This window comes from Lathyrus oleraceus, chromosome 2 (genome assembly GCF_024323335.1).
Source record: "Lathyrus oleraceus cultivar Zhongwan6 chromosome 2, CAAS_Psat_ZW6_1.0, whole genome shotgun sequence".
NCBI lineage: Eukaryota > Viridiplantae > Streptophyta > Magnoliopsida > Fabales > Fabaceae > Lathyrus > Lathyrus oleraceus.
Window position 1 is genome coordinate 155240340 of NC_066580.1, and position 9366 is coordinate 155249705.

The 9366-nt window shown below is 41.9% G+C and overlaps 1 non-coding gene across 1 annotated transcript; it reads left to right on the plus strand.

Annotated features, from left to right (window-relative positions):
• Positions 1-1468: 1468 nt before the first annotated feature.
• LOC127124852 (small nucleolar RNA R71) lies at positions 1469-1575 on the plus strand. Its single transcript, XR_007804330.1, has one exon. It is a non-coding gene; the product is annotated as a small nucleolar RNA R71 (small nucleolar RNA).
• The last annotated feature ends 7791 nt before the right edge of the window (positions 1576-9366 follow it).

Below are 9366 nucleotides of genomic sequence, written 5' to 3' on the forward strand. Positions count from 1 at the left end.
ATCAGTAGGGATAAATAACTGACCTATCCTAACAGGAACATCTTCTAAAATGCCTATCAGATACTTAACAGATATATCGGCTAACTGAAGTGACATCTTAGTAGGTTGCAATTCTCCTAAGTTTAACCTCTCACAAACTGCTAAAGGCATTAAGCTCACACTAGCTCCTAAGTCTAGAAAAGCTTTTTCGATGACATTACTCCCCAAAAGACAAGGAATGGAGAAATTTCCAGGATCTTTATCTTTTTTGGCTAATTTATTCTCGGAAATGGAATTACATTCCAAGGGCTTCGGATCGTCTAGTCTACGTTTATTGTTAAGGATGTCTTTGAGAAACTTTGCATAAGAAGGTATTTGGGTGATGGCTTCTGTGAAAGAAATTTCTACATGAAGTTTTTCTATAACTTTAATAAATTTCTGATACTGGTTATTGATCTGGGTTTGTTTGAGTCTTTGCGGATATGGTATAGGTGGTTTATATGGAGGGGGTGGTACATAAGTTTTATCTTTAGGTTCTTCTCCTTTTTCTTGACCTTCCTGGTTTTCAGATTCCTCTGGTTCTTTTACTTCGTCCGGGGGTTTGGTATATTCCTTAGAAGTTTTGGGTTCACTCAATCTTGGGTTTGGTGGCTCATCATAAGCGTTCCCACTTTGTAGGGTAATGGCATTGGCTTGTCCTCTCGGATTCTGTTGAGGTTGTCCAAGGAACTGTTCTCCAGGTGTAGTTTGGGGGGCTTGGTTTAAAGCTACCTGGGAGATCTGGGTTTTAAGCATCTTGGTCTGAGTAACTATTTGGTCAACCTTGGTTCCTAACAGGGTAATTAGTTCATTAATGTTAATGTTTTGGTTCATGAACTCTTTGTTTTGTTGGGTTTGAGTAGTGATAAAATTTTCCATAATTTTCTCAAGGCTCGGCTTTGGTGGTACAAGTTGCATAGGTTGATTTGATCTTGGGGCTTGGTAACCTGATTGTCTCGGAGGTGCATTATTTTGGATTGGGTTATTGTTTTTATAGGAGAAGTTCGGATGACTCCTCCATCCAGGGTTATAGGTATTCGAATATGGGTTCCCTTGGGTGTAGTTCACTTGCTCAGAGTGGGTTTCGTTCAATAAACTGCATTTTGCAGATTGGTGTCCTTTGGTTCCACATATTTCACAATCCGACGAAACTGCGGCTACAGTATTCGGGTTTATGCACATATGCTCGACCTTAAGGGCTAATGCATCCATTTTAGCTTGCATCATGTCTATAGAGCTTAGTTCATGCACTCCTCCTTGGGCTTCCTTCTTCTCAACTGTCGCTCGTTCGACTCCCCATGATTGACGGTTTTGAGCCATATCTTCAATGAGGGCACTAGCTTCAGGATAAGGTTTGTTCATCAGAGCACCGCCTGCGGCAGCGTCGATGGTCATCTTAGTGTTATAGTGAAGTCCATTATAGAAGGTTTGAATGATTAACCAATTTTCTAAACCATGATGTGGGCATGCTCTTAACAACTCTTTATATCTCTCCCAAGCTTCAAACAGCGATTCTCCTTGGTTTTGGGTAAATCTAGTTATATGGTTTCGAAGAACGGCGGTCTTACTCGGGGGAAAGTATCTAGCAAGGAATACTCTTCTAAGGTTATCCCAAGTCGTAATGGAATTGGGTGGAAGGGAATCTAACCATGATAGGGCTTTATCTCTGAGGGAAAAAGGGAATAATCTTAAACGGATCGCCTCAGGAGAAGCTCCATTGGTTTTAAAAGTGTCTGCTAATTGAAGAAATATTTTTAAATGTTGGTTTGGGTTCTCAGTAGCGAGACCTGCGAATTGTCTCTGTTGCACTAGTTGCAACAGGGATGGTTTACGTTCGAAATTATTGGCTGGGATGGTTGGGTTTACTATACTAGAACTAGGTTCTTCGTTGGATGGTTGGGCGAAGTCCTTAAGAGGTGTTTGGTTTTGATCTTCGGCCATAGCTTTCCTAATTCTATGAAAGAATAAACTTGCGCGAGCGTAACGTTCAGGTTCCGCTAGAGGGTATACTAAACTTCCGGTGCTGCGAGTTCTTCGCATTGACCGACGGGAAATAACCTAAGTCTAAACGATATAACAACAGGGAAATGAAATTTGACGAAATTGGTCCCCGGCAACTGCACCAAAAACTTGATGCGTGCTTTTCGCAAGTATACGAACGCGTCAGAGTAATATAAAAGATTGTCGAATCCACAGAGACCAAGTGTCAATCTATCGTTATCTATTGTTATGGTATTTATCAAAGGTAACCAAAATAGGGGTTTTTAGAGTGTGCAATGAAAAGTAAAGTATTAAATAAAGTTCGATTGATAAAGACAGGCTCGAATATAATTCACGTAATCAGTTAATAATCCAAGTACTTGCTAATAGAATTACTTATGGGCAGTGTTTCCTACTTTGAAAAGAACTAATTTAATGGGAACTGTCGCTTTCGCGTATTCAGAACCGAGTTGTACTCCCTAATCAAACCCTCTTATTGTCACTTATAAAAAGGCGCGCATTGCGTTAGAGTAGTAAACCTATTTTTAAGAAATATAGTATCTTGACTCAGTTGAAAAGTATTTTAACCTGGATTTCTTAACTAAAAGAGGTTCTCACGAACCAGACTCTAAACTTATAAACGCGTCCGAAAATAGTTTTAAAATCTCTTTTCTTCTTAAGCTAAAAACTCCTAATGAACTAAACAAAGCGCTTTCGCTGTTTTTGAAGTAGTTAAAAACAATTAAGTTTAAAAAGACGCTGGACGACTTTTGATCTTACCCAACGGAAATTAAGTGCGGGAAAACTTAAGTTGAAAGTTAAAATAGCCCTTAAGTGTTTCTACGAACAATTGTACGGATTATCGGTTCAGTTACGATCCTTACATTCTAACCTTTATAGATTTAGTTAGACATGGTAAAATAAAGGTGCATTAATTTAAATAAAAGTAGTGCGAGTGCGGAAAGTAAATCAAAGTAGTGTGAGTGCGGAAATAAATAAAATAAAGCGAGTGCGGGAAATAAATAAAATAAAGCGAGTGCGGGAAAATAAATAAAATAAAGCGAGTGCGAGAAATAAATAAAGTAAAGCTAGTGCGAGAAATAAATAAAGTAAAGCGAGTGCGGGAAAATAAATAAAGTAAAGCGAGTGCGAGAAATAAATAAAGTAAAGGCAGTGCGAGAAATAAATGAAGTAAAGTGCGAGTGCGGGAAAATAAAATAGATAATAGCAAAGTAATAAAAACCTGCTCCAATCGGAGGGTTGAATAAAATGCAAAGCGGAAATGAAAATGGAGGCAGGATTAACTTCCTTCCGAAGTGCTCCAAACTTGATTTTAGACTCAATCACAAAAACTCGATTACACAATCGTGGTAACACCCCAATGCGAAGCGATTACCACTTTAAAATACTGAATATATGCCTAAGTGAAACAAATTTTGCTCTGAGTTTTCCTCTGTTCTATGTTTGGATGATTAAACAATTGAATTCGAGTCTATATTTATAGGCAAGCAAAATGATGGAAATGACAAGGACGCCCTTCAGTTTGAATTTGGGAGGGAAAACTTTTCCTCTTGTAGCGCCCGCCACAAGGCCATGGCGCCCTCCACAAGGCCAATCTGTGGCGCCTTAGTGGAAGTAGTGGGGAACGTGGCAGTTGAGGGAAGTTGAGCTAGGACACATCATGGCAGGGTCTATGGCGCCAGCCACAGTGGGAGCCATAAGTACAAAATGCTGAATTTTAGGGTTTTTAACTCTTTTTCACTCCTTTTCTCGATCGGGGCTCCAATTAAAGTAAAAACCTGAAAACAAAGAGAAACATAGTAATTGCACAACAAAATAACAAAAAAACCACTAAAATGCATGCGAAATCGGAGTCGAAAATACGGTGAATTTCAGTGTCATCACTTGCTTCAATTCTTGTTTGATCTTGCTCCAATAGCTTGCAGAAGTGGATTAGGAACGGAAAGAAGCTTTGGATCCTGGAGTTTTTGAATCTCCAAACAATGAGATTCAAACTCAATTTTCAAGTGAAGGTGAAACCAACAACCTCATCTATATGAGTAACAGGATCATACAACAAAGTCGACAAAGAAAATCCAAACAATCGGAGTACAACAATGAATCCCATCCAACAAGCCTGGAGGTGATTCTCAACATGCACATCAAAGATACAAGCTAAGACAAACGGCCTCCCGGAATGAGAGTCTTCAAGTACCGACACTGGTCTATCAACAGGTCACATTCTGAACATTCTGGCAAAAGAGTGATCTTCTCCTTCAGTTGTCGTCTAAGCTCTACCACTTCTCCTCCAAGGTGGTTCTCTGATGCCTGTCTCAAGTCTACTTCCTTCTCCAACTGGATGTCTTTATCTCTGAGTTGCTTCTCCAAGTCTCTGATCTTCTTCTGATAGCTGGCCTCAACCCTCTGCAGCCTCAAGCACTCCCGGTGTTCTGCATCTAACATGCTCTCCATCTCCTCGTAGGATCTCTTCTTGTTTCTCAGTCTGCTAGCATCTTCTTCTCGCACTCCTCTGAGTTGATGAGCCAAATTCAACCTATCAGCTTTGGCTTTGTACAGCTCCATCTGGGTATCTTGCTCCTTCCCTCTCAAACGGCGATTCTCCATCAGGGCTTGCTTGTAGTGCTCCGTAGGCACACTCTCAGCAAGGATCAAAGGTGGTTGCTCCTGCAACGGCTCCATCCTATCGTAGGGTAACAACAAAGTTTCTACTCTCTCCTTGACCCAATCAGTGTAATCATGCATAGCAACGGCAAACTTATTCCCTAAGACAGATCCATCCTTCACACCGATAGACTTCCAAGCTTTCCCTATATGCTCCAATCTAGCCGGGTCACGCTGCTTCTCAAAATACACACTTTCAGCTACCTCAGCCTCAAGTGGTCTTCCCTTCATCACAAACCCCAACTGGCGAAGAGAAAGAACCGGGTTGTAATTGATGCAACCCCTAGTCCCTACGAGTGGCACATTACGGAATCCTCCACAGCTCATAATGACGTTACGCACATCCATCCGGTAAGATTGCCACCTGATATCATAGGAGGTAAGAGACATAACCCTCTGAGTCCACTTATGCATGCTCTGAGCATCCACAAAAGGTCCACTGACTGGCAGAAGAGACAAGAACCATCTGAGCAAAAGTGGGAGACAACACCTGATAGCCCCACCCTTACCATGCCTACTGTGAATAGCATAGTAAGTGTCAGCTAATAGAGTAGGAACTGGATTTCCTCCAATGAAAATACTGACTGCAGCATAGTCAACAAAATTGGGCATATTCGGAAACAGGACGATCCCATAGATCATGACGGCCAACTGAGCATGAAAGGCTTCCCAACTTCCCTTCTCTGCTTCTTCTCTAGCTACCCTCAACAGAAACTTCAAAGGCAATCCTACAACATCCCCACTGGACTTCCAACTATCACTGACTTCCTTGATACCCAAATGGAGAGCTCTGGCAACAACTCTGAAATCAACCTCCTTGGGCACATCCAAGAAAGGAACCTGATACCGGACCGGGACACTCAGCAGAATGGAGTACTCCTCAAGAGTAGGCGCCAACTGATAATCTTGAAAGGTGAAACAATGAAGCTCTGGGTCGTAGAACTGTAGAAGAGTCTGCAACGGCACCGGATCGACTACCATCTTCAACAGGGTCAGAATATCTCCATACTGGTCAACAAACCCCTTCTGGTTACCACTGGTCATAAGGTTGCTCAACTCAATCAGAGACGTCAAAGGTTCACGGTGAAAGCTGTAGGAACAAGTCTTCCGCTTCAACTCTGGGACTGTTGCCATCTCTATCAGTGAACAAGCTCTGGAATGTACCTGAGAAATGATATGCATGCAGGGATTAGCCTTTTTTTTTCTTTCCTTTTCTCTTTTTTTTTTTTTTTTTTTGCGTATTTTTTTTGAAAATAAACATGTTATGATGCAAATGATGCAGACAAGACTGGTTGGCTGTGTCTCTCAGAACACAGGATCAAAACTTCGGCTTGAACTTGGAACCACAAATTCATCTGAAACCCAAAGTCATCTGAGACCCCAAAATTCTGAACCAATAGTCACCAACAGGATCACAAGTCACCAACAAGTCACCAACAAGTCACCAACAAGTACCTGTACCTGTAATAATGATCATCCCCTCCCCACTCACGGGTGTCGTCTAGGCCAGGGTAAGGTCGAGAGAAACGCAGCATAAATAACCTTTCGCAGAACATCATCATATACACACCCGAAGTATGTAACGATAATGTCCCACCAGGGTCTGAACTGCTCGTGATATCAATGTTCCGCTAAGTGGCGCAATACCACCCGCTTCCCATGAATCACTCTATTCCTAAGTATCCTAGATTTCACTCATAGCCTGGGTATTGGGCCTTTTACCTCATGTAACTCCCACCCCAACAGAGAGAAACAGACAACCAGCCAGCCAGGTGAACAGATGAATATGAATGCAAACATTAATGCAAACATAAATGCAAACAATAAATAAATGAATGCAATAAATAACAGCAAACAGCAACCAAAACCCTAACCTAGAGAGCGCTAGGAGAGACTCGCTTAGGGAAGATGGACCAGCACAGGTCAACTTCTCTATTTTCCCCAACAGAGTCGCCAGCTGTCGCATCACGCGAAAAACCGGCGGGAAAACAAGAACAACAGAGCCGCCACCGTGCGTTATTTATCCCAAAAGAGGGAAAGGAAACGCTCAGAGTAAACCTGGAAAAAAGCATGGTCTCGCGACCAAAGAGAATGGGATCGGGAGTCGGTTATGCGAAGGGAAGGTATTAGCACCCCTACGCATCCGTCGTACTCGACGGGATCCACGCACAATAGGAAGGAAAAATGGTTGCTAAAACACTGCTCAAACACACACACACACTGGCTGAAAGAGACACAAGAAAACAAGACTGAAACTGACTCGGCAGGATATCGCATCCTGGGCCTACTTAGTCTATCAGGCATAGACATCAGAGTCGAAGTAGTTCGGACTGGGGAAACGACACATGCTCGCTAAGGTATCGCACCTTATGCATACGTATCTCCTCGGACGAGTGAAGAATCAGAGCATTCGTAGCTCGGCTGACACACACACAAACCAACACAGGCAAAGGCAAACGTGGAGCCTGAATGCCAATCACTGGACTTACATCAGCATCCGAACCAAAACACACACCAAGGGGCAAACGTGGAGCCTGAATGCCAATCACTGGACTTACATCAGCATCCGAACCAACAAACCCACACTGGAACCCAAATGCCACTCGATGGACTTACATCGGCTTCCAAGCACACAACAAGACAAAACAAAGACACAGGCGCCCGGAGAGATCAGCTCATCTCCTGCCTACGTACCTCATCTGGTATGAGGATCAGGGCGACGTAGTTCCCCTACGGAGGGATACAGGACTAGCCTAACCAGATAACAGAGGGAGACACAACTAGGGAGACTACGACTCGAGCCTAGATGTTATCATGCAAAATCATCCCTAAGTTAAGGTTTCTAGCTAACTGGCACAGGGAGCCAGCCTATCCTAATCATGACTTGCACAGGAAGCAAGCCACACACACACTTAACTTGCACAGGGAGCAAGCCAAGCAAAACCTAACTTGCACAGGAAGCAAGTCTAAACTAAACCTAACTTGCACAGGAAGCAAGTCAAACAAACATACAAGCACAGGTAGCACACACTATATACAAACAAGGGCTCACACAAGGGTTAGGTTTTAGTCGAGGGGTCATATCAACCTCAACAAACAAACCTCTGGAACTGGGTAGATGTTGCTCTTAACCTTGACATTGAGAGCCAAGGTGAAGCAGATGAAGGGTGAGTGAAGATGAGACTTCACAGCTCTTATCCCTGGCCTGGGAGAGCTTAAGACAAGAATGTGTGGGTTCAGAAAGTGGGAACCCTTCTACACATTTGATACTGACTCAACTGTACAATTGTACAAGATCTTGGGTTTGTATCTGCAATGCATCAACACAGTGGTGTGAGCAAAGCAGATGACACACAGAATAGCAGGGGATAGGTTGCTTATCCCTTGGGTTCTGCCAATTGCCTCTTCACTTAGGAGGACTTTGGATATGTACAGGGACAAGATTTAAACATACACAAACATTGCCTCTTAAGGAGGACTTCAGACAGTTGCCTGGCCAAGTAACAGGCTAGGTCTTCCAGACTACATGAAGATTAGAAATATACCTCAATGCAAATTGCTTATATAAGCAAAGCAAAGCAAAAGTTCACGAGGAACTGAGCAACTAAAAGCACCTGAAATAGTCAAGCAGACACTAGTATACAACTTCAAACAAAGCAAAAAGAAACAGACATCAACAGTTAATTAGAGGCAAATGGATGTGCAAGGCACAAGGCTTAAGGCATGTGAGCCAAGCCACCTACAAAACAAACAAGTTAAACAATGATATTCAAGCAAGTTCAATCAAAAGAATTGGTCTCATTGGTCATTTGTTGGTCAACCTGAAAACATGAGCTCAAATGTAAGTAACAAGACCACTAGGGCAAGCCTAGGGTGAAAAATGAATGAGAAAGCCAAAACAGAAAGCAATGCCCAATCAAAATCAAATTCAAACATTTAGGAAGCAAACCCAATTGGTTTCATGTTTATATCATGCATCATCATCATTTCATGAACAATTTAGGTCAAGGCATGGCATTTAGAAGCTCATAGGAGTCAACAGCAAGACTTGCATCAAAAGTAATCTCAAACATTTCCAAAAATCACCAAATAAATCATGGTCAATCACAACCCACAGCATGGTAAGCATGTCAAATTTCATCTCATTTGGACAAGAGGAAGGCAGTCAATGAAAATCAGAAAGTCAAAGCAATTTTGAACATGCTCAAAGAAGTCAACCAAACATGCATCAACTTAGAAAAATCATAAGTCAGAGATGGTGTATGATAAATGAATGGGACTAAAACCATGGCAAATCTTAGGATGTCTAGTTATATCATGTAAAATTTCATGTCCATCTAATAAAGTATGAGAATTTCACAAATGAAATGGCAACATGCATCACATAAGGTCAACATTTTGGTCAAACAGAGGAGAAAATCTCAAACAAATGGAAAAGGGCACAAATAATTCCAAGACAAATCATGTGCAAACTAGACATACAAGAGTAGGTTTATGCAAAAATTCACATCAATTGGAGGTCAAGAAGCATGGCTATGAAAATCATGAAGTTGGACATCAATGGTGTGACACAAATTGTCACACCCTAATTCAAAAATTCACAACTCACAATCCAAATAAGATAAATTCACAAACTCTACACCAAAATCACCATGAGTATGTCTAGTTTAAGCACAAAAAATTTGG